Source organism: Heterodontus francisci, chromosome 28 (genome assembly GCF_036365525.1).
Source record: "Heterodontus francisci isolate sHetFra1 chromosome 28, sHetFra1.hap1, whole genome shotgun sequence".
Classification (NCBI taxonomy): Eukaryota; Metazoa; Chordata; class Chondrichthyes; order Heterodontiformes; family Heterodontidae; genus Heterodontus; species Heterodontus francisci.
The window spans coordinates 11,345,875-11,358,172 of NC_090398.1; positions in this window are offsets into that span (position 1 = coordinate 11,345,875).

Sequence of the window (12,298 nt, forward strand, 5' to 3'; positions counted from 1 at the left end):
ATGGAGAATACACCAGTTTATGGTGACTGACATTTATGAACAGTTGCTGAGATATTGCTGAAAACAGACATTTTGTCGAAGCTTTTCATCTTGCACTCGTCAGGACAATTGCAATTGGAAAGAATACCAATGTATGGGAAGCAACAAATTTATACTGTATGAGAAGAGAGTGCTGATTGTTTGGTAGTGGACTCTGAGTGCAATGAAGTGCAAGACGAAAAGCTTCGACAATATGTCTGTGTTCGCAAATCTTTGAGCAATCGTACATAAATGTCAGTCACCATAAACCGGTGCATTCTCCATAGCAATGCCTCTACCAATCAGAGTCCACTTGCCAACCAAACTCTCTTCTCATACAGTATAAATTTATTGCTGCCCTTAAATTGGTATTCTTTCAAATTGTCCTGATGAGTGCAAGACGAAAAGCTTCGACAAAATGTCTGTTTTCAGCAATATTCAAGTTCAGTACTACCAAACGACAATAGTACATACTCAAAATGACACGGGTTGCTTAGGAATCCCGCGAGCTAGGGTCCATCTTAGGTGGTCAGATCTTGACCAGTCCACTCTACCGACTGTAGTAACAATGTCCTTGAGGCCTGTGGCTTTATACACCTTCCTGACCCTGGCCCTTGGCATATAAGGCAATACCTTAAATCGGATCTTCCGATTGGGTTATTAATCCCACCCTGGCCATCCAGGACCACCCCCACGTGGTCATAGCCTGCCCTCAGCTGGGGGTTGTCTCTGGTTGCATGTCAATAATGAGTATGATTACTGTATCTTGGGGCAGGAAGAAGGAAATGCCCTGACACATCGGTGGGTGTGTCTGTTTTAGTTAAAGCTGTCCCAGCAACAATGTCTCCCTTCATAACTCTATCTTCTTACCACCATGTGACAACCTCTGCCCACAGGACTCCACCACAGCACGACTCTAATATGAAAGAAATAAAAGTGCGGTTTCCATGATTAAGAGTGATTAATACAATTCAGGTAAATAATGTACTGGCTTACATCAGCCACCCTTTAAGTGAATAATTTCAATTTCTGAGAACATTACTACACGTACGTAAGCTTTTCTTGCTCTGCACGTAGGCTTTTAGTCCATTGTTTCAGCTTTCTACATCTACATCGGCGACAGAATCATAGAATAGATCTATGACAATAATCAACTGCAGAACAACTAACTCATGGGAGCTGATTGGTATCCAAGGGTGGACTTCAATATTACTTCCTCAGTCCCATATCCCACCAAGACCGTTGTTTGAGGGTTTGAATTTCCTGCAGGATCTCATGATTTGTCTGTTGTAACTGATAATATATTTTCTGGGATTTATCAATCCTTTCCCGCAGCTCGACGAGATGTTCTGGTAGTGGGAGAATATCACAAGCAAATCTTTCCACATTCTTCCACAATTCTCCTTTACTCATGTCCCGTGCTGTTATGACCGTAAATATTCACCAATTCTCTTTCCTGAACCCTCACGGCTCTTGCAGGGGTAAAACAAAATGTAGGTAAGGTTACCGGGCATTTCAAATTCGACCCATACTGATACCATTTCCTATTTGTGGTAACAAAATACTCCCCTTCCCCTACATAGGCTTATTGAGTAGGCTTCGAGATTGCCTTCACTACCTCCACGGTACAATCTACTTCCATGATATGAAACCCACAGGTCAACTGACCATGTTTTTCCATCCTATAGGGACACATCACTTTACCCCTTCGAGTGTTACAACCCTCCAGACAGGTTCCCATCAGCTAAATTCACTGCATACGGTAAGATATCATGACAGTACATGGTTATCCACTTCTATAACCCTGATATTCTCAACTATATATATCGGAAGTGGTGTCACCCCCTGCGGTATTACATACATACGAACATACGAATTAAGAGCATGATTGGGCCACTCAGCCCCTCGAGCCTGTTCTAACATTCAATAAGTTCATGGCTGAACTGATCACTCCACATTTCCACCTACCCCGATAACCTTTCACCCCCTTGCTTATCAAGAATCTATCTACCTCTGCCTTAAAAATATTCAAAGACTTTGCTTCCACCGCCTTTTGAGGAAGAGAATTCCAAAGACTCATGACCCTCTGAGAGAAAATAATTCTCCTTATTTCTGTCTTAAATGGGCGACCCCTTATTTTTAAACAGTGACCCCAAGTTCTAGATTCTCCCACAAGAGGAAACATCCTTTCCACATCCACCCTGTCAAGACCCTTCAGGATCTTATATGTTTCAATCAAGTCATCTCTTACTCTTCTAAATTCCAACAGATACAAGCCTAGCCTGTCCAATCTTTCCTTGTATGACAGCCCGCCCATTCCAGGTATTAGTCTAGTAAACTTTCTCTGTACTGCCTCTAACATCCTTCCTTAAATAAGGAGACCAAGACTGGACACAGTACTCCAATGTGGTCTCACCAATGCCCTGCATAGCTGAAGCATAACCTCCCTCCTTTTGTATTCAATTCCCCTCACGATAAATGATAACATTCTATTAGCTTTCCTAACTACGTGCTGTACCTGCATACTAACCTTTTGCGATTCATGCACGAGGATACCCAGATCCCTCTGCATCTCAGAGCTCTGCAATCTCTCACCATTTAGCTAATATGCTTTTTTATTCTTCCTGCCAAAATGGACAATGCCACATTTTCCCACATTATGCTCCATTTGCCAGGTCTTTGCCCACTCACTTAACCTACCTATATCCCTTTGAAGCTTCCTTATGTCCTCTTCACAAGTTACTTTCCTACCTACCTTTGTGTCATCAACAAATTTAGCAACCATATCTTCGGTCCTTTCATCTAAGTCATTTCTATAAATTGTGAAAAGTTGAGGCCCCAGCACAGATCCCTGTGGCACACCACTCGTTACATCTTGCCAACCAGAAAATGACCCATTTATGCCTACTCTCTGTTTCCTGTTAGCTAACCGATCTTCTATCCATGCCAATATAATACCCCTAACACCATGAGCTTTTATTTTCTGCAATAACCTTTGATGTAGCACCTTATCAAATGCCTTCTGGAAATCTAAGTACAATACATCCACCAGTTCCCTTTTATCCACAGCACATATAACTCCCTCAAAGAACTCCAATAAATTGGTTAAACATGATTTTGCTTTCACAAAACCATGTTGGCTCTGCCTAATTACCTTGAATTTTTCTCAATGCCCTGCTATAACGTCTTTAACAAGAGCTTCGAACAATTTCCCTAAAACAGATATTAAGCTAACTGGCCTGTAGTTTCCTGCTTTCTGTCTCCCTCCCTTTTTGAATAAAGGAGTTACATTCGCTATTTTCCAATCTAATGGAACCTTCCCTGAATCTAGGGAATTTTGGAAAATTAAAACTAACGCATCAACGATCTCACTAGCCACTTCTTTTAACAGTCTAGGATGAAGTCCATCAGGACCTGGGGTCTTGTCAGCCCTCAGCTCCAACAATTTGTTCAGAATTCACCACTTCCCTGGTGATTGTAATTTTCTTGAGTTCCTCCCTCCCTTCCACTTCCTGACTTACAGCTAATACTGGGATGTTATTTGTATCCTCAATCGTGAAGACTGATGCAAAATACCTGTTCAATTCATCTGCCATCTCCTTATTATCCATTATTAATTCCCCAGACTCACTTTCGATAGGACCAATGCTCACTTTGTTAACTCTTTTCTTTTTTAAATATCTATAGAAACTCTTACTGTCTGTCTTTATATTTCTATCTAGCTTTCTCTTGTACTCTAATTTTACCTTCCTTATCAATCTTTTCGTCATTCTTTGCTGTTTTTTATATTTTGTCCAATCTTCTGATCTGCCTTCCATCTTTGCACAATTATATGCTTTTTCTTTAAGTTTGATAGTATCCTGAACAGTTTTAGTTAACTACAGATGGTGGGTGCCACCCTTGGAAGTTTTCTTTCTTATTTAAATGTATCTATTCTGTGTATTCTGAAATAGCCCCTTAAACGTCTGCCACTGCATCTCTATTGACCATCCCTTAACCTGATTTGCCAGTTCACTTTAGCTAACAGTGGTGCAGTGGTAAGTAAAGTACCAATCCCATCACCTTAACACTTTCCTTTATACAAACTATCAGTACAGGATATACCTGTACCAAACCTCTGAGTTGACACACAGTGATGTTGTTTTTATATTTAGTCAATGTTTCCAAATAGCTGTCATTAATCCATGACGGCACTTCCCCTGTGTGAATTTGCCTCATGTTGTCACGGGCTTGCTCCACCAACCAGGAGCCATACATAACACATGCATCATTCCTGGCAGCCTCATTGGAGGCATTCCTTTCCTCCCGGATGGGTTTATTGATAGTCCTAGCATGACGTTCCAATTGTTCCCCCACCTTTACCAGGTGGACTGTTGAAGAGGGCAAGTAAAGGGTAAAGATTAGCTAGCTTCATGATGAACCGGGCTGGAGTTGCACAAACACAGATGCAGCTGCCAGCACACAAGGGGAAGATGTGTGCAGGGTGAAGATTTCCGATGAACCACAAGGTGCTGTCTGTTCACGGTCACAGGAACAAAGGCGATGTGAATTTTTAATACAGAGTGTAATAAGTGTTCATTGCTCGAGGATAACGTGGTCTGCTGACATGTACTTTTGAGCTTTGGTTAAAGGTTGTGCAACCACTGCGAACGTGTCTTCATTGCAATAGGATAATATAATCACCGTGTACCAGTGAGCTTTGATTAAATAATGTCAATTTCATGTCAACCCGTGATTGGTGTATGCTAATAATTGGATGTATCTGAACTGTATAATAATGATGGAATGTAATTGATCGGGGAACTGTACGGGCTCGCTGGATACTTGCGCCTCCCTTGCATATGCTTGAATAAACCGGTGGAAAAAGACTTGAGTCCCGTCTGGTGACTGCAGGTGCTGAGGCGAGTGAACTCCCACGCCAACTGTCATAGTGTGATCCTCTTTTAGCTCAGAGTCCTGGTTGATATTTTCTCGAATCAGAATGTCCTTAATTTTCCTCTTAAGTTTTTGCATCTCTACCTCCGGAGAGACCAAATAAAAACTATTCGTTAATGAAGCGCCCGTATTAAACATTGCGGCTGCATCATTGACTACCTTTATTTTCCTCCTTGATTTAATCCCTACCGCTGCAGACTTGCCGTACTGTTTCCAACCCACTGTCCCTGCCTCTGAGCCAATGGCTTGATCCAGCACTTGTCCCAGCAGGCTCTCACACAGACTCCTTGCCTTTTTACCATACCAATCCAGTTATCCTATCCCTGTTAAGTCCAACATCGCTGGTACCACCTCCTGGTGCACATCATGATACGATTATTATCCCAGTGGGTATTAATACTAAACCATTCGAAGGACCAGACATGTGTTTAGGACACTCCAATGCCTGACTCTCATTACATCTGAGGGGTGGTGACTTGGTCGGTTTCTTCAGCAATACTACCCTTACTCCCAATGGTGTCCTCCAAGCACACTGTTTCTGAACAGGAACATGTGTACACACTCTTGTTCTCCCTCCGTCTGATTCCAGCAGACAGTACTAGCTTTACTATCGTCATACTGTACCCAAACAGACCTTCCTCCTAAATCTCTCTTCTCATATCCCCACTCTAAAGTCACTAGTTTCCACTTGGACCAAGACAGAGCCGTTCCCCGGGTTCCACGTCTACTGCTGTCACGTCCATGGGTGTTTTTCTTTGGCCTCCTTATCTCGAGAGACAATGGGTAAGCGCCTGGAGGTGGTCAGTGGTGTGTGCAGCAGCGCTTGGAGTGGCAATAAAGGCCAATTCTAGAGTGACAGGCTCTTCCACAGGTGCTGCAGAAATATTTGTTTGCCGGGGCTGTTACACAGTTGGCGCTTCCCTTGCGCCTCTGTCTTTTTTCCTGCCAACTGCTAAGTCTCTTCGACGCGCCACACTTTAGCCCCGCCTTTATGGCTGCCCGCCAGCTGTGGCGAACGCTGGCAGCTGACTCCCACAACTTGTGATCAATGTCACAGGACTTCATGTCGCGTTTGCAGACGTCTTTAAAGTGGAGACATGGACGGCCGATGGGTCTGATATCAGTGGCGAGCTCGCTGTACAATGTGTCTTTGGGGATCCTGCCATCTTCCATGCGGCTCACATGGCCAAGACATCTCAAGCGCCGCTGACTCAGTAGTGCTGTCACGTCCATGGGTAACACGAATCCATACTGCGGCGAAATCATGAGGTTTAACGTTTAACCCAGCAGCGGGACTAATCCTAGCCCTGAAGATTGTGGGTTGTGTGCCACATGCCATTTCCCTTCTATGCACAACAACCTCAGAGTGGCCTGCATCAGCTGCCTTGTGAAATGACTGCCTTGATTCCCGAGGGAGTCCCCATCTAGCGAACGCTTCTCTCCCTGATGCTTTTGCTGTGTATTATGCTGGTGCCACCCGCATAGATGTCTCTCCCCTCTGGGTGTGTCTGGACTTTAAATCCACCACTGTTATCCCACACCCCTTCCGGTAGCTGACACCCATGGAAATGCCTCCACCCAGTTGGTAAAATGATCCAGCAGCACCACCTGAATGTCTCATCCTTCTTCGAGGTTAGGAGCGGCCCTGTGAAATCTATCTGAATGCACTGCAAAGGCCCATCGACTGCTCGAGTGTGTCCAACAGGCCTTCTGTGTGGGTCTGGATTGTTTGCAGCACAGACTAAACCATCTTTACAGTAATCCTCCACATCTCCCCCTGCCTATGGGGCCACCATCCGACCATATTAACACCCTTCCACTGTGCCAGGACCTCCGTGCGTAGACTACCTCCATCACCTCTTGTCCGTACCCTTCAGGCACGATCGTGACATGTAAACATGGAGACTGAACAGGTAGTGTAAGGAGTGGGAAATTCCCGAGGATGGGTTTACTGCATAAATGACAGCTGCTGCTCCCGCCTGCCGTGTGTTTGGAAATTTCACGTCCACTTTTACACCTCTTTGGGGGGCCATCGAAACCAAACCCCTGTCTTCCGTTCCCCTTTCTCCACAAAGCTGGCTCGACACTGTCCCCTCCTGTAAACGGCCCCTCCAGTAATAACCTGGTCGGAGTGCAGTGGGTGGATTAGAGTCACTCGGATTCCAGTGGGCATGGCAAAATTGCTTGGTGGCGAACAAATGCCTTTCGCAGACGGAATATTCCCTTTCCTACCTCGGTTAGTACCCTTGAGGCGTCAGCTAGACTGTCCACTGACCTCTAGAATGAGAAGTGCACTTAAACTAACGCCCGTGGCTGTCTACTTCTGCAGTGAAGTCCTTCCCTGGGCTCATTGCTGCCAGTGCTGGGGCTGCCTGCAAGTCCCCCTTTCAACTGTGCAAACGCGCTCGCACATGCTTTCATCCCAATGCCACTTCGAGCTCCTTTGTGCAGGAGTCTCAACAGGGGTGCAGCCGTAGCTGCGGATCCTTCAAGAAATTCCCTGCAGTATCCTGTCAGTCCCAGGACTGGTCTGAGAGCTGTGACCGAGCCTGCTCACTTCAACTCTTGCACTGCCTTACGCTTTTTTTTTTATTTCCAAAATATACTTTATTCATAAAAATCTGCAAAAATTACATTGCCAAACAGTTTCAAACAGCACCAAAAAATACAAACATTGCAAGGGAGATCAGTTTCCTTCTATACTGTCATGAGTTTCTTCACAACCCTTCCGTTTCACTATTGTCATGCCAATTACAGTTTTACATTTACAGCAAAAAAAAATATCAACGATACAGTTTGAGGGGTTTCCCATGGATCCAGCCCCTCAGTCCAGCTTGGTGGGGGAACCTTACACTGTGGTCTTTCCCCATTGAGCCTTTGCTGTGGCTGCCCCAAGCTTTAGTGCGTCCCTCAGCACGTAGTCCTGGACCTTGGAATGTGCCAGTCTGCAACATTCGGCGGTGGACAACTCTTTGCGCTGGAAGACCAGCAGGTTTCAGGCAGATCAAAGGGCGTCTTTCACCGAATTGATAGTCCTCCAGCAGCATGTTTGTCTCGGTGTGCGTCCCTGGGAACAGCCCGTCGAGCACAGACTCCTGTGTTACAGAGCTGCTTGGGATGAACCTCGACAAAAACCACTCCATCTCTTTCCACACCTGCTTTGCAAAGACACATTCCTTCCTCTAAGGCTCTCTCTCCATGTCAGACCCAAGAACTGTACCTCCTGCTTGCCCACTTGACCCCTTTTGGGATTCACTTTTCAGTCCTGCCTTCCGCAGCTATCCTAACAGTTCCTCTAACAATTCCCGATGTTCTTCCAGAGAGACAGAGAGAGTATCAGGAGGGGAGCTTTACAAAGCCATCGGGGTGAGGAGACAGGTGACCTTATATAATTTAATCTATATCATTCAAACATAAAATAAGACTTGATCGCTTCATTAGTTGGAAATCTAAAGCAAATCTTATAATTTATAATAGAGTGGGAGAGAGAGAGACCAGCAGGGAATGTGTTCGCTCATATTCGAACAACCGAATACATAAGCTGTAATAAATATTATTAGCGTTTATCAGTATTTGTAAGGTTTACTAACAGTCGTCAGGTTTATTAGAATTGGTAACGCTGTATTAGCATTGGTAAGGTATATTACCAGTTGGAAGGTCTACATATGTGTGTAATCAAGAAAAGTATAACTTTAGAACAAGTGAGTGACTGGTGAGTATTACTTTTTTTGAGTACGGTTTTTTAACCAGTGATTGATTTTAATAGGATTTATCAGTACTAGTATGGTTTTATTAATAATTCTACGGTGTTGTAGTATTGGTAAGGTGTTTTATTTTTTAGCAGTAACAAAGGGTCAACTAATAAATAAAGGAATGACAGGGGTGCTTCAACCTCGAGAGTGCTATGTGGGAGCTCCAGGATGCTTCATGTATCCTGGAGAACCATTTGTGCAGGAAGTGTTGTCAATTGAAGCAGCTTGAGCTCCGGGTTTTGGAACTTGAGCAGCAGCTGGCGACACTGCGGTGCATTCATCAGGTTGAGAGCTACGTGGGTAGCACGTTTATAGATGTGGTCACCGCACAGCTTAAGAGTATGCAGGGAGAGAGGGAATGGGTGACCACCAGACTGTCAAAGGGAGTGAGGCAGGTAGTGCAGGAGACCCCTGAGTGCATCTCACTCTCCAACAGGTTTTCAGTTCTGAATACTGAGGAAAGTGATGCTTCACCTGGGGACTGCAGCCAGAGCCAAGTCCATGGCATCACAGGTGGCTCAGCTGCACAGCGGGGTACAGGGAAGACTGGAAGAGCCATAGTGATAGGTGATTCAACAGTCAGGGGAACAGACAGGTGTTTCTGTGGCTGCAGATGTGAATCCAGGATGGCGTGTTGCCTCCCTTGTGCCAGGGTCAAGGATGTCACTGAGTGGCTGCAGAGCATCCTGAAGGGGGAGGGTGACCAGCCAGCAGTCATGGTCCACATTGGAAACAACGACATAGGCAGGAAGAGGGATGTGGTCCTGCAGTCAGAATTTAGGGAGCTGGGTAAGAAATTAGCAAGAAGGACGTCAAAAGTAGTAACCTTTGGATTACTCCCAGTGCCATATGCAAGTGAGTATAGTAATAGAAGTATAAGACAGATGGATGCTTGGCTGGAAAGAGGGTGCTGGAGGGAGGGCTTCAGATCCCTGGGACATTGGGACCAGCTCTGGGGGAGATGGGACCTGGACAGGCCGGATGGGTTGCACATGACCAGAGCTGGGACTGAGTTCCTTGCGGGACGTTTCGCTCATCCCTTTGGGGAGGGTTTAAACTAGTTTGGGAGGGGATGGGGACCTGAGGATGGGCTCAGCTGGGGCAAAATCAGAAATGAAAATGGAAGGTGGAAAATTAATGGATGAGTCTGGAAGACAGAGGAAATGGGGGTTAGAAAAGAAAAATAAAAGAGTTTGGCTGTGCTCAAGGGTATCTATTTCAATATAAGGAGTATAGCAAATAAAGCAGATGAGCTGAGGGCACAGATAGACACATGGCAGTATGATATCATAGCTATTACAGGAACATGGCTGAAGGAGGGACAGGAATGGCAGCTCAAAGTTCCAGGTTACATGATTTTCAGATGCGATAGGGAAGGAGATAAGAAAGGAAGGGGAGTGGAAATTCTGGCCAAGGAAACAATTACAGCTGTGAGGAGGGATGATATGTGAGAAGGTTCATCAAATGAGGCCATGTGGATTGAGCTAAGGAACAAAAAAGGGGCAATCACACTGCTGGGAGTGTACTATAGACCCCCAAACAGTCAGAAGACCAGTCAGCCTGACGTCGGTAGTGGGGAAAATTCTAGAGTCCATTATCAAAGATTATATAGCAGAGCACTTGGAGAACAGTGGTAGAATCGGGCAGAATCAGCATGGATTTACGAAAGGGAAATCATGCTTGACAAATCTACTAGAATTCTTCGAGGATGTAACTAGTAGAGTTGATGGGGGGAGGGCAATGGATATGGTTTATTTGGACTTTCAGAGGGCTTTCGACAAAGTCCCACATGAGAGATTAGCGTGTAAAATTAAAGCGCATGGGATTGGGGGTAGTGTATTGTGATGGATAGAAATTTGGTTGGCGGACAGGAAACAAAGAGTAGGGATAAATGGGTCTTTTTCCGAATGGCAGGCAGTGACTAGTGGGGTACTGCAGGGATCGGTGCTAGGACCCCTGCTATTCACAATATATATTAATGATTTAGATGAGAGAACTAAATGTAATATCTCCAAATTTGCAGATGAGGGTGAGTTGTGAGGAGGATGCAGAGAGGCTTCAGGGTGATTTGGACAAGTTGAGTGAGTGGGCTAATGCATGGCAGATGCAGTATAATGTGGATAAATGTGAGGTTATCCACTTTGGTAGCAAAAACAGGAAGGCAGATTATTATCTGAACAGCAATAAACGGAGAGAGGGGAATATGCAGTGAGACCAGGGTGTTCTTGTACACCAGTCGCTGAAGGTAAGCATGCAGGTGCAACAGGCAGTAAAAAAGGCAAATGGTATGTCGGCCTTCATAGCGAGAGGATTCGAGTACAGGAGCAGGGATGTCTTCTTGCAATTATACAGGGCCTTGGTGAGGCCACACCTGGAATATTTTGTGCAGTTTTGGTATCCTTATCTGAGGAATGATGTTCTTGCTATGGAGGGAGTGCAGCGAAGGTTTACCAGACTGATTCCTGGGATGGCGGAACTGACGTATGAGGAGAGATTGAGTTGGTTAGGATTATATTCGCTGGAGTTCAGAAGAGTGAGGGGGGGATCTCATAGAAACCTATAAAATTCTAGCAGGACTTGACAGGGTAGATGCAGGAAGGATGTTCCCGATGGTGGGGGAGTCCAGAACCAGGGGTCATAGTCTAAGGATACGGGGTAAACCTTTCAGGACTGAGATGAGGAGAAATTTCTTCACCCAGAGAGTGGTGAGTCTGTGGAATTTGCTACCACAGAAAGCAGTCGAGGCCAAAACATTGTACGTTATCAAGAAGGAGTTAGATATAGCTCTTGGGTCTAAAGGGATCAAAGGGTATGGGGCGAAAGCCGGAACAGGTTACTGAGTTGGATGATCAGCCGTGATCATAATGAATGGCGGGGCAGGCTGGAAGGGCCGAATGGCCTACTCCTGCTCCTATTTTCCATGTTTCTATGTTTCTAAGAGCAAGTATCGGGCGGCACAGTGGTTAGCACCGCAGTCTCACAGCTCCAGCGACCCGGGTTCAATTCTGGGTACTGCCTGTGTGGAGTTTGCAAGTTCTCCCTGTGTCTGTGTGGGTTTCCTCCGGGTGCTCCGGTTTCCACCCACATGCCAAAAGACTTGCAGGTTGATAAGTTAATTGGCCATTAGCAATTGCCCCTAGTATAGGTAGGTGGTAGGGAAATGTAGGGACAGGTGGGGATGTGGTAGGAATGTGGAATTAGTGTAGGATTAGTATGGATGGGTGGTTGATGGTCGGCACAGACTCGGTGGGCCGAAGGGCCTGTTTCAGTGCTGTATGTCTAAACTAAACTAAACTAAATATGTAGACAAATCTCTGAGAAGTGCAAGAACAATAGGGCAGTAATAGTAGGGGATTTCAATTACCTCAATATTAACTGGCATAGTTTTGGTGTGAAAGAAATTGAGGGAGCAGAATTCTTGAGGTACATTCAGGAGAAATTTTTGGCCCGGTATGTAGCAAGTCCAACAAGAGAGGGTGCAGTTTTAGATTTATTTTTAGGAAATGAAGATGGGCAGGTGGAAGGAGTGGCAGTGGGAGAGCATTTTGGTGATAGTGATCATAATTCAGTTAGTTTTAACATAATTATGGAAA